This window comes from Lemur catta, chromosome 21, assembly GCF_020740605.2.
Source record: "Lemur catta isolate mLemCat1 chromosome 21, mLemCat1.pri, whole genome shotgun sequence".
Classification (NCBI taxonomy): domain Eukaryota; kingdom Metazoa; phylum Chordata; class Mammalia; order Primates; family Lemuridae; genus Lemur; species Lemur catta.
Window position 1 is genome coordinate 23,155,782 of NC_059148.1, and position 12,261 is coordinate 23,168,042.

At 44.4% G+C, this 12,261-nt stretch overlaps 1 long non-coding RNA gene across 1 annotated transcript; it reads right to left on the reverse strand.

Annotated features, from left to right (window-relative positions):
- Positions 1–351: 351 nt before the first annotated feature.
- LOC123626175 lies at positions 352–11,087 on the reverse strand. The gene is made up of 3 exons (XR_006730767.1): positions 11,013–11,087; positions 670–721; positions 352–390 (listed from the first exon to the last, which is right to left on the reverse strand). It is a non-coding gene; the product is annotated as an uncharacterized LOC123626175 (long non-coding RNA).
- Between the last annotated feature and the right edge of the window lie 1,174 nt (positions 11,088–12,261).

The window sequence follows — 12,261 nt, forward strand, 5'->3', positions numbered from 1 at the left end:
GGGTGACCAGCTTCATTCATGCAGGTGTTGGCAGGATTCGGTTCCACGCGGTTGTGGAACTGGGGTCTCCATGCCCTCCCTGGTTGTCAGCCGGGGGCTGCTCTTACCTCCAGGAGGCCTCTCTCTGGTCCTCGCACACGGCCACCTCTCCAGACCGGCAATAGGTTATTCGACTCTTGTTACGCTGCCATCTTTCTGGTTCCCTGCAGCCGGAACAGGACCTCTGATTTTAAGGACTCACGTGATTAGACAGGTCCCACCTGGGTAATCCCCCAGATAATCTCCCCATTTTAAGGCCCTTAACTTTACTCACACCTGCAAAGTCCTTTTAGTCATGTAAGGTAACGTCTTCACAGGTGTGGGCAACTTTGGGTGCCATTGATCTGCCTCCTGCAGCACATTAGCACAAAACTGAGAAGATTTTCTTGGTAGAATCAGGAAGAAAGAGAAAGCAAAGGGGAGAGGAGATCAAGGGAGGGAAGAAAGAAGGGAAGAACGAAGGAAGGAAGCAATTCGTTCACCGGGTGATTCTATATAAAGTCCTGTCTATGAACTGAACCACCTAAAATAATTCTCGGACAATGCCGTGCTTGCTTATAAGTCTTGCCCTGCCATTATCACAGTTGATAAGCTTTAAACGTTCTGGGTGGGAGTCCGTTATTCCCTTACCCTGGTCCCCAAGTCTAGGTCTGGCCAGGTGTCCCAGGTGTCGAGCCTCCATCTGAAACAGGAAGGAAGTAATGAAATGTCTCACGAAGACTCCCCAAGAAGTTTTTGCCGGAGAACCATGTCTTCCAATTGGGCTGCCTGGACATCCCTCAAAGCTCTTTAGGCTCAGAGCTGGCTCCTTTAAGGTTCACTTCCTGCCTGATAGCAAAAGAGCCCCCCGCAGCAGCCCGCACTCTGCAATGTGCCACTTAGCCGTGATCCATGAAGGCATTAACAGCAGGCCTGGGGAAGACTAGACGTGCGTGCGGAAGGCGTTGGGTGGCTGGCTTCTTTCTCTAACAGGCCCGGTCTCTCGCCCTTTGCTAATGACTTTGATCCTTTGCACTTTGTAAAAAAGCCCCACAACACCAATTGGTCCCCTCTGGCTTTAACCTTGCAACCCAGTTGGCCCTTGTAAAAAGTGGGGGTGGGTGCCAGAGGGGGGCCAGGCCAGCCCACATACAGGCGCACACACACTACCCAGATCTGCACTTACTGCACCGCGTCTGTTCCTTTAATGGTTACCTCCCAGGACTCTCGCAAAAAAGAACAATTAAAACCCTTTTTACAAGATGGCAGGGCTGCTGCGTGCAAGATCGACTTCATCAACAACCAGGTTTTTTTTTTTTTGGTTTTTTTTTTTTTTTTTGGTGAGTTCCTTTGCTTTTAACACACTTTTCTTCCAGATCTCACTTTCTGCAACTAACTGGCTCCTTCTTGCTTGCTCCTCCTTCCCAGGGCTCTGGGAATTCTCCGTTTCCACTCCCTGCCCCAGGCCCAGCCGCTACCCTTGCCAAATCCTTACTTCCATCTGCTCCTGCTCCTTCCCCGATTCCATGAAGCTAAGAGGAAACAAAGTGAATTTGCCATCTGGGGAGGGAGAATACTGGTTTGTAGTAATTTATGAAGCTGGAAGCTAAAAGGAAGCCTGTCGAATTCAATGAGCTTTGGGCAGTCAGAAGTAAGGTTTTATTCTCCTTGAAAAAACATAGATACGGCCAAACCCCCATGCTTGTGTTTTCAAGAGTAGTTTTCCAGCTCAGCCTGATTGACACACACAGTGGTATGAGAACCATTTGTGATGTTTGTTGCAAGTTATTTGACATGCATAATATAGTCCTAAAGTTGCAGGTTATTTACTTTTTAAAAATATAATTTACTTGATTCAAGGCTAACCCTAGGATAGAGTATATATAAGTCAGCTTCTGCTGCATGACAAGCTACTCCCAAACTTAGTGGCTGACAAAACACCATTTATTTACATCACCATTCTTTGCATCGGCATGAGCTGAGTTCAGCTGGGTGGTTCTTCTGGTCTTGGGTGGACTTACGAATGTGTTTGCAGTTAGCTGTGGTGTTAGCTGGGGGCTGGCTGATCAGGGGAAGCTGTGGCTGGGATTTCCTGCCAGACCTTCAAGTGCATGGTCTTTCATCCTCCATCAGGTTAGCTCGAGCTTACTCTCATCATGGTGGTAGAGTTCTAAGAGAAAACGCAAGTGAGCAAGGGCTCTTGAATCCTAGGCTCGGAACTTGCTCCTCTGTCACTTTTGCTCTAGGCTATTGGCCAAAGCAAATAACAAGACCAGCCTAGATTTAGGGGTAGGGAAATCGACTCCAGTTCTTGATGAGGGGATGTGCAATGTCACATTATGAAAAAGCATAGATACTGGGAAGAGGGAAGGATTGTGGTCATTTCTATAATCTAACATAGTTTATTTCTCATATAGTTATTTTTCTGAATTCTAGTCTCATGAAAAGATAGCAGATGTTACAGGAAATGAACGATTATGTGATTAAAGAACTGTGAAAAGCTGGGCTCCACAAAGTGAATAAGCTTTAATGCAGGACTTCTCAGAGCCTTCCATTGCCAAGATACACGGTGATCCTTTAAGAACAGGAAACACAGGCAGGCCACGCCATTTCCAAATTCCCAAATATACTACTCTTTTGGTTGGGGGGGAACCTGTACTGGGATTCACATGCTGTGAAATGTATTTTGGGTAGTACTACCATGATAACATAACTCATGCTAATTTGCATCAGATAGGCTTTCTGTATGAAAGATAAGAGTAGCCTCAACAGGAGGTTTCTTCTTACCTGAACAACTTCAAGAGGTAAGGAATTGTTACTGACACCTTGCTAAGAGTTGGAGTGATTCTATCATTGTGCAGATTTCCTCCCAGGATATTTTTGCTGGGAGGAGGGCTGGGCAGGGGAGTTAACGATAATAAACAAAGTGATTGCCAAGGCTCCTCCCATCCAAAGGCAAATGCACCAGGATATTTCCTCCCAGTCATTTTTCTTCATTTGCATTTATTTTCTTTATATAGTTGAGTTCTCCCAAGTTTCTGCTTGCTTTTAACTAAATATTACGTTAGAAGCATTTTTTAAAGATTAGTTTAGCAGCAGTTTGATATGCTGCCATATAAATGTAATATTTTGCCTAATAACAGCCTGCCCCCTAAGTTGGATATTTATTTTTGCTCCAAATTTTAGTATTTGGAATCAGAGCTTCTATATCTCAAGAGAGTTGAGTTTCGTTTTTGGTTTTGTTGGGTTATAGTGTTTTGTTTGTGAGCACAAAGTCTCAAAGACTTTGGGTTCTTTATTTTCTTGTTCACTTGCACAGTTTACATGAGGGGAAGGATAGTGAGATCAAACCAGTTCTCAACATTTCCATTGCTGGGGTCCCAGTTGGCAGCAGGAAGAGGAAGATTCTTTCACTGTTTTCAGATAAATTGCACTGTGGTCTTGCCAAACTGCATGCAGGATTCAGGGTTGGCTTGGATCTGAGGTTTCTCTCACAGCTGTTAAATCCTCCCCAAACCACAGGCCAGATGATTGTGTTTGGGGACTCTGAATCATTTATCTTTCTCCTATTTCTTACCTACCTTGAATCCAGAAATCATAGAAGAAAGCCTATTATTAGAAAATTATTTTTTTTTCTTTTTGTTTTTCAGACTTGAGAGAGCTCAGGGGGAAAAAAAAACCAAATCCAAAACCCCAAAACATAGCTGGTCTTGAATTTAAGTTATGTACGGTTAGTTTCCCTCCACTTCTGGGTTAGACCTTCCCACAGTGCCTGAAGAGTGTGCTCTGGAGCAGTTTTAAGTCTGGTCTAGGAAGTTAGGTCCTAGGACACCAATTGTGAGCATAATCGTTTCTCTCAGGCTTCATCACGTGAAGGCAGGTGTTGGAAACCTCCCAGATTTCTCCAGCTTCTTAGATGACTTTGGGGCTCAAAGTCAACACCAGTGTTCTGAACCTCAGTTTCCTTATTGGGAAAATGGAGAAATGTCATAAATAAGTTAAGTGAACTAGCAGATGTATGTGCCCTACACTATTCTACATGCTTTGCAGTTAAAACTCTTTCAAGCCTCATGACAACTCTATGGAATAAGTCCCACTGTGGTTCCTTATTTAGCAGATGAGAAAACTAAAGTCAGAGAAATTGTAAAAAGTACCCTGCCCACCCAGTGGGCACCCACTGTATCAGGTGATCTCTAAGACCCTCAGCCACGCCATTCACGCTGTATTGCCGTTGCTCGTTTAGCTGTTGGACTCTCCCCATGAGCAGTAAGCTCTGCGGAGACAGGAGCTGTGCCCAGTGCACTGTTCATTGCAACCCTAGAACCCAGGCCCGGTCCTGCCCAGAGCGCATGCTCCAGAAATGTTCATCGACTAAAGAAATGAATAAATATGAATTCCAAATTGACAGTCAGTTCACCTGGTCAGGTATTTAGGGGTTTGCAGGAAAAGAACTCATAAACAATAACAACAATGAGAAAGGGTAGAGGGTTGGTTAATGGGGACATGGATGCCACTTTGATCTGGGCAGCGAAACCAAATATTCCCCAACAAATTGCTTAAACACGGCCTCCTATCACCCTCTCCGTTCCCCTTGCTTTTGAAAGGAAAGAAATTAAATGCAAACCCCCCATAAACAAGAAACTCATAGAACAAGTTGGATCAAACATCTAGGTTAATGAAGGGAGCCCAGACTCATAAAAGTATTTGTAAAACTGAAGAGATAATTACAAGAATAAGCAGAGGCTTTTGAAGACATTGCAGGAAACACAATTGCTCACTTTGAAGCCAATAAATTCTAGACCTGAGATACAGTAGACAAAGAGAGTTGACTTTTCAGGGTCTGGGATAATGACAGCATATGGTAGAAAACAAATCTTAACGTGAAAAACACCAATATAAGTTGGTGGCAAAACAGATTGAATCTTCAATTCAACAAATATTGAGTGAGTGCTCACTACGTATATGACAAGTGCTGTGTGAGAGCACATGTGTGACATGCTGAGGGCATGGCAGTAAACAGGATATGCCCTCTTCCTTACTCTTGGGGAGTCTATATCAGATGGAGAAATCTAGAAGAAACTGGAATTTGAACAACCCTATAGAAAATCTAGGTAAGTACAGATTAGCATAGTCAATGAAAAATCTGGTGACCAGGTTCAAAGCTGAAGAGAAGCACAAGGATGAGTCTGAGTTATTCATTCAACAAACACAGTCGGTTATTCACTCAACAAACACATGGGCCAAGTCTAAGCCACATTGTGAAATGGGGAAAGTTTGTCCTGCAGGTTATCTACAACCCCATCAGTACATTTTTATTGCCTTCTGATTGTCCTCCCTGTCACCTCTCCAACTTCTCAGTCCCCTCTTGCCCTGTCTCCCCACAATTTAAAAGTTGAGTCTCAGCTACTTGTTCGTGTAAGTAGGAATGTAAATAGGAAGGGAGAAACTAACTCACACGAGGGTGCAAGTGATTAAATGCAGCTTCATGCACTTTGCAAAATTAGTAATCAAGTGTAAGCCAGCAATGGCACTTAATCTCAAATTTATTTCTCCTAGGGAAACCAATCTTTAATTGTAGAATTTCCAGGATAGAAGTTTTGCTGTGGGAAGACACCGGAAATGCAACCTTTTATAGCTGCGGATTTTTTGGAAGGTAGTTGTTTCAGAGTCAACAGTTTCGGCAAACCATTTATGAAGCTGCTAACACATGCCAGGTGCTCGAGTAAATGCCATGTGCTTGTTCCTCGCAGCAACCTGAGGACTGGCCTTGAGAAGGAAGCGGTTTACGGAATGGGTGAGGCACGGCATGTGAGGGCTGCAGCTCCTGCGTAGCAATGGAATCCCAGGGGACAGAGGTTTCTGGGGTGGGCAGCTGGGGCCGTATGGGAAGGAAGGGAAGAAAATAGTAGCAAAGCATGAAAATAAGAGCCAGACAGTGGAAAATAGCAATTATAATGGCTGCTATGTGTAAAACGCTAAACTGGGGGCCAGGTTCTGCGTTCAGTGTTGACATACAACAGGTCCCTGAACGCTTGCAGCAGAGACTAGGATACAGGGCCAATTGTCATCATCACGCCTGTCAGATAGTTAAAGAAACAGACTCTGGGACGTAACTAGCCTAACCAGTGCTGCTCAGTCCACAAACAGCACAACCAGAGCTCAACTGCCTCCCTCTAGAACCCACTCACCGAGCCACGCGTTCTACCCTGGGGCGGCCAGGGCTTTATTCTGTAGGGGAGTGAATGGGGAGCTTCCAAACAGTATCAGAGAGGCAACAGGTGTGCCCAGGTCAGTCTTCTGGCATGAGAACAAGTCTCAGAGTACGGTTGGAACAAGGCCTCACCCTTAAAGGTAAAATGAGAACGATCAGGTTTGTACTCATAAAGAATTAACATAGATCATTCCCCACGGACCTTCACAAATGGTGCCACGTGGGATGCCAGAGACGGTGAAGGTCTCAATGAAAGTCTCTTAGAGGAGCTTAGTGAGACCTGAGTCCCCACCGGCGATCTGCCTTCTCCCCCACCAAGAGCCAGACTGGGAGTGTTTGTTTGTTTATTTGTTTTTATCCCCTGAAATTCACAGAGCAGGAAGACAATGGTGGGGGACCCAGGCCAGCCTAAAGATCTTTCACCAGTGCCATCACAAGTGTTACACTCCACTCATGAACTAGCTTTGCAGATAAGTCTTTGAACTTCACCTTCAGTCTAAGTGGAAGTTTACCCGCCTGGACAACTCTACATCGAAACATTGTTAAACACGCAGAGCTGAGTTTCTTTCCAACCATTAATGTATGTCGGGGAATATCTTTCAATGCCTTTAATTCCTCACAATGACGTCACCCTCTTTCTCAAAGCAGAATCAGGCCCCGAGTTGGAAAGCGACTCCCGGGGAAACCTAGATGGGATTTGGGTAATATTCAAGCTGTTCTCTTGGCCCCCACCTCCGAGGCAGACCAATAATCAGAGACGGCAGATAATCTCTGGCATTGTCAGAGATTCTGATCTCGCCACGGAGATGAAAAGACTGGCCCTCCATTTCCCTGGCTCAGTGGTCGGTAAGAATGCATCTCGTCTCGCAGGAGCCACGGGAGCCCCAGGCCTTGGCCAAACTCCAATTTACTGTGTCCTCACGAACCGGGCCCCAGATGGTATCGCGGAATCACAGCGGAATGGCAGAGGCCCTCGGAAATCAAATTGCACTCATTGTACCTGTGCAGCTCAGCGAAGTTAAAAGCAAAATACCAGGCCATCGAGTCACTTTTTCTGTTAACACATATTTATGGAACACCCACTGGGCTCAGGCCCTGATGGGCCTTGGCTGGGAGGTAGTGGACAGGCCTGACTCCGGACCTGCCACTTGGAGCATGCTGACTGGTAGGACAGACAGACATTAACCCGACTAGTACCCATGGTGAACTCGACCGATATCACAACACTCAGGGCAGCAAAGCAGAGGTTGTAGGGGCCATGAGGCCCCATTTGCGGTGCGGGTGGGGGTCCCCATGGAAGGATTCCCTGAGGGAGAGAAGCATGAACAGGAACATGAAGGAGAGGAAGCCAGGTGGCGAGCTGGAGGAAAAAGCATTCAAGGTCAAGGGAATGGCCTGTGCAAAGATCTGGAAGCAGGAGGGAGCACCCTGTGAGAAACCAGGAGAGGCCCTGCATGCGCGGAGGGGAGGGGCTGGCAGACGCACCCAGAGGAAAAGTCAGCAGCCAACCCAGCCCTGGAATCCGGGGCTCCTGGCGCTAACACGGAAGACAATTAATGGCAGAGGGAAAAAAAGTGCAGATCCTGTCGACAGATTGAGGTGGAAAAGTTTGCTCTGAAGTTCTCCCCACGTCCCTTTTCAGGACCCCTCCACTGTCCCTTGTTTCCCTCCCTTGCCCCCAGGATGGTCATATTCTCACTGTATCTCCCCTCTGCCAGTCTGACAACCCGAGTATTCCTGAGACAATATTATCTGGGAAACTGTCCCCTCTTAGGCCGGAGCAGGCGAGGTCTGCAGGGAAGATGTCCCCTAAGTTGCTGCCACTGCACAAAGCAGCAGTGACTATGCTTGGGAGAAGCTGTGGCTCCCTGGGCATGATTTCTAACCACCCTGGAGGTCAGCTGCAATGAACCTATTGTCACATTGGTATCAGTGCTCCTTGCTGTGTGACAGGGCTAGGACTAGGCTGAGGTGAGTGAGGCACTCACTTTGGGGTGAAATTTAAGGGGGTGTCAACAAACTCCATGACAGAGATAAGTAGTTTAATGCAGTGTTTTAAAAATCAAAATTAATATAAAGAACACATGATGAAGAAAATATCAAAAGTTTCAATAAAGACAGGATCCAGCCCTGCATTCAGGCACCTCAGTCTCACTTGCCTCACCCTAATCCTGGCCCTGGTTTCAATAAAACTTTATTTACAAAATCAAGTGGCCGGTTTGCAAGACATAGTTCATCAGTTTGATTATTACATTATAGCATTAAAAATGTTATTTATCTTGATGACTGAGGTGTTTGGTGCCCCTTAAATTGTTTTTGTCTAAGGCAAGTGCTTTGCCCTTCTCACGCCAGTCTTGGTCCTGCTGTGTGAGCTCAAGCAGATGGCTTCAATATCTGAACCCTGGTGTCTTCCCTTGTAATAAGTGTGAAAATGATGATTCCAATCCCCAGGGTTGCAGAGAGGATTATGCACATAAAGTTCATTTTGCACAGCTACTAGCACTTGAGAAATGATTGTGGTGTTGTTGATGTTGCTTTTCTAAGAGTTCTTTCCAGCTAGAACTAATTCTGGGCCTTCAGGGACTTTACAAGACGTGGCATTCTCACATGGCTGTTTTCTCACATAGGAACGAGTCTCATTTTGATCATGGGCCACTTGGAGCTTGCCTGAGAATAAACTGTTCAGCCAAGGCCAGAACCAGGTGTCTCGTGGGTTCCCAGAGTTCAAAACCTCATCATGGGGTGGCCCAGACTCTTGCTATGAATTTGAACTTGTGCTGCACAACTGAAGTGTTTCAGGACCCAGGCACGCAGCACTGTAAAAAGGAGCAATTAAACCTATAAAACTGGGGTTTACAGGGGAATTTATAGTGTCAGAGGCTTTTTATAGCTTTTTTAGATGAGTTTAAATAGAGGAAGAAAGAACAGGGGAAAGAAAAAGAGAGGGTTTGAAACTTGAGAAGACTTAAAAGTTCAGAAAGAAGCTTTTAGGAAGCAGAGAGGGGTCATGATCAGAGGCACATTTTCCCCATCTTGCTGTCTCTTGAAAACTGAAGCAAGAAAAGTCAAGAATTGCTGTCCCCAGCCATTCCTCTTTTTCCTGTTCTTAGCTGCCTGAGAAGACCAGAGGAGATGGGAAAAGTCTTGGAAGAGAGGCTGAAGAAAGAACATGGCCTTTGGGCGTAACTAGCAATTTCCTTGGTGCACTCTCTTCTCCAGGCCTAGGGAAGAAGTACCTTCCTGTGTCAGGTCCATGGAGTGAGGAACCAATCTGCAGTGGGAAGGGTCTTCACCAGTCATACAGTGACTCTGGGCCTCAGGGTATCGGCCACATGGAGAACGTGAGCAAGTTCACAGACCCTAAGAAAGTGGCCTGAGAGCCAGTGATCCACCTAGCCACCCTCCTTCTCCCTCTCTTCCCTCCAGACACAGTGGCCTCCTTCCTCTTTCTTGAAAGATCGATGTCCTTCCCGTTTGAACCCTGGCTCATGCTGTTCTCCCAATAATGCCCTTCCACCCCACCCTGTTTTTTTCAGGTTACTCAAACTCATCTCTTCAAGATATTGAATAATATGAGCAAGAGTCATAATTGCAGATACAGTATGCTCTCACTGTATGGAGGAAAAAGAATACACACACAGAAGATTATAATCTTTGTAAATATACTGAGTATTTGAGAAAGGATAGGCAAGAAAATTGTAACAACATTTGACTCCACGGAGGACAACAGGGTGTATGGCAGGCACAGAAAGAGGTTCACTTTTTCCCTGTCTCCCCTTTGTAAATTTTAACATTTGTTCTGTGTGAATAAATAACCTATTCAAAACTCAGTTTCAATTTCATTTTTTTTAAATATTTGAATTCTCTGGATGCAATATGTACTATAGTTTTGCAAGGTGTTATGGGGAAGCTGGGTGAAGAGTACATAGGATCTTCCCTGTATTATTTCTTACAACTATATGTGACTCTTGTTAAAACAATCAAACTTTAGATGAATTAGGTTTAATAGCATTTAATTGAGTAAAAAAACATTCATGAATCTGGCAGCCCTGAGAACCAGAAGAGGTTCAGAGAGCTTCCCTCCACATGAGCAGGGAGCATTTACAGACTGACAACCTAAGTGAGCTAGAGAAACAGTTTAATTGGTTACAATCCCACGTTGCCTACTTGGGTATGGTCTGATCAACTGGCTGTGACTCGGCTAGTTGTTACAAAAATATATATGCTCCTAATTAGGCTTTCAGTTTGTTTACAAAGTTAGGTTGCAGTTCGTTATATAGGTACTAAAGGTACAGGGGCATCCTCGGGCCACATTTAGTTTTAACACTCTACAGTTACCTCAAAATAAAAAGTTTAACTATAACAAGGCAACTCACTTCCTCAAGACAACCATCACCACCCGCTGCTGACAGGTGTGCTAACTGTTTAAGCCTCACATCAGCTCTAATTGTTGGCAGACTGTTCTGGTTGTTACAAATTTTGCATATCACCCCTAGGAATTTATGCGTTTACACCTTATTTGAAGACATCTCCCTCAAATGCACTTGTCCAAAACTTAATTACATAATTGAAAGGGTTTTCAATCTACGGCTCTCCCACTAGACTACAAATTCCATGAGGGCAGGAAGCCAGATGGTCTTGCTCGCGGCTCCCCGCTCCCACTGCAGCTTGCGCAGCCCATGCTTGGCCAACGGCCAGATAGCAGGCCCCAGTAAATATTTATTGCATAAATAAATGAACCATTATCTAGGAAAAATCATTTAAGCGCACGTAAGCAGCCTACCTTTACGCATCTCGAGACAGTAATCAAGATTTAAAACAGAATTGGATTGGATCCATTTGTCCCGTTTAGTATGCAGCACTCCTATTGGGCTGATTTGGCACGTTCAATATAAACCCTTTCTATTGGACCAGTTTGCCACCATCCAGTATGGTATCCTCCTATTGGATACTTTTGTCATCGTTCAGTATGGAGCACTCCTGTTGGCCACTGTGGGTGCCCTCCATAATGATTCCGAGGCTGAGCTGTCTTCCTTTTTTCCACCCTTCAGTCGCCTATAATACCAATTTTGGGATATTTGCATTCTTTATCTACATAATAAAGGGCTTTCTTTTGCCAGAACCTGTCATAGAGCAGATACACGATAGGAAGTAAAGGTGATGGTTAAGTACAGGCACCTGGGTTGGTTCCATCTCTACTGCTAGCTAGGCAAGTGACTGAACTTTGTGCGCACATCTGTAAAATGGGGCGAATAACAGTGCCAGTCTCATAGGGCTCTTGTGAGCATTAACTAAATTAACATATGTCACGAACCTAGAACAATGCCAGACATACATTAAACACTTAATGTTAGCTGAAAGCACTATTCAAATTTGAAGAGTCGTCATGGCATGAGGGCTGGTTGATTTTCTTCCCAAAGCTGATCTAATTCATCTTAAAATTTTGGTTCTCCCACAAAAGCCAAATTCACTTCTCTTGGTGAAGGGGCTTAAACTCTACTATTTCCTGTCCTGATTATAGGCTTGTTTCAGCTAATGTAACCCTTGTTTTCCATTAAATGTACTCAAGAATGTCTGGGTTGATTATTTCTTTGGCTAGGCCCCTAAAAAGTTATTGAATATTTATTGAGTTCCAGGAATTCTATTAAATGCTTAAATACATTATTTTATTTCATCGTATTTAATTGTAATCCTGTTTCTGAAATAATAAATTTTAAAAATTTATCAAGCAGTAGGTATTATCTTAGCTCATTTAATTTTTTGAAAAGGCCCTATAAAGTAGATGCTATTATTATGTATGAGATTAAGTAATTTTCCCAAGATGACAGAGCTAGAAACTTGTGGGAATGTGTTTTGAACTTATATCTGGCTAATGATCCAATCTCAAGACCTCCCATCTTCATGCTGCCTATTCTAAAATAATAAAAAATAAATAATCATTGTGTGGAATAGCAACACATAAACTTCATATCCAAAGCTCTTTCTGATTTTCTAGGGGTGGGAAAGTTTTTTATGCACAATTCAGGCAGATT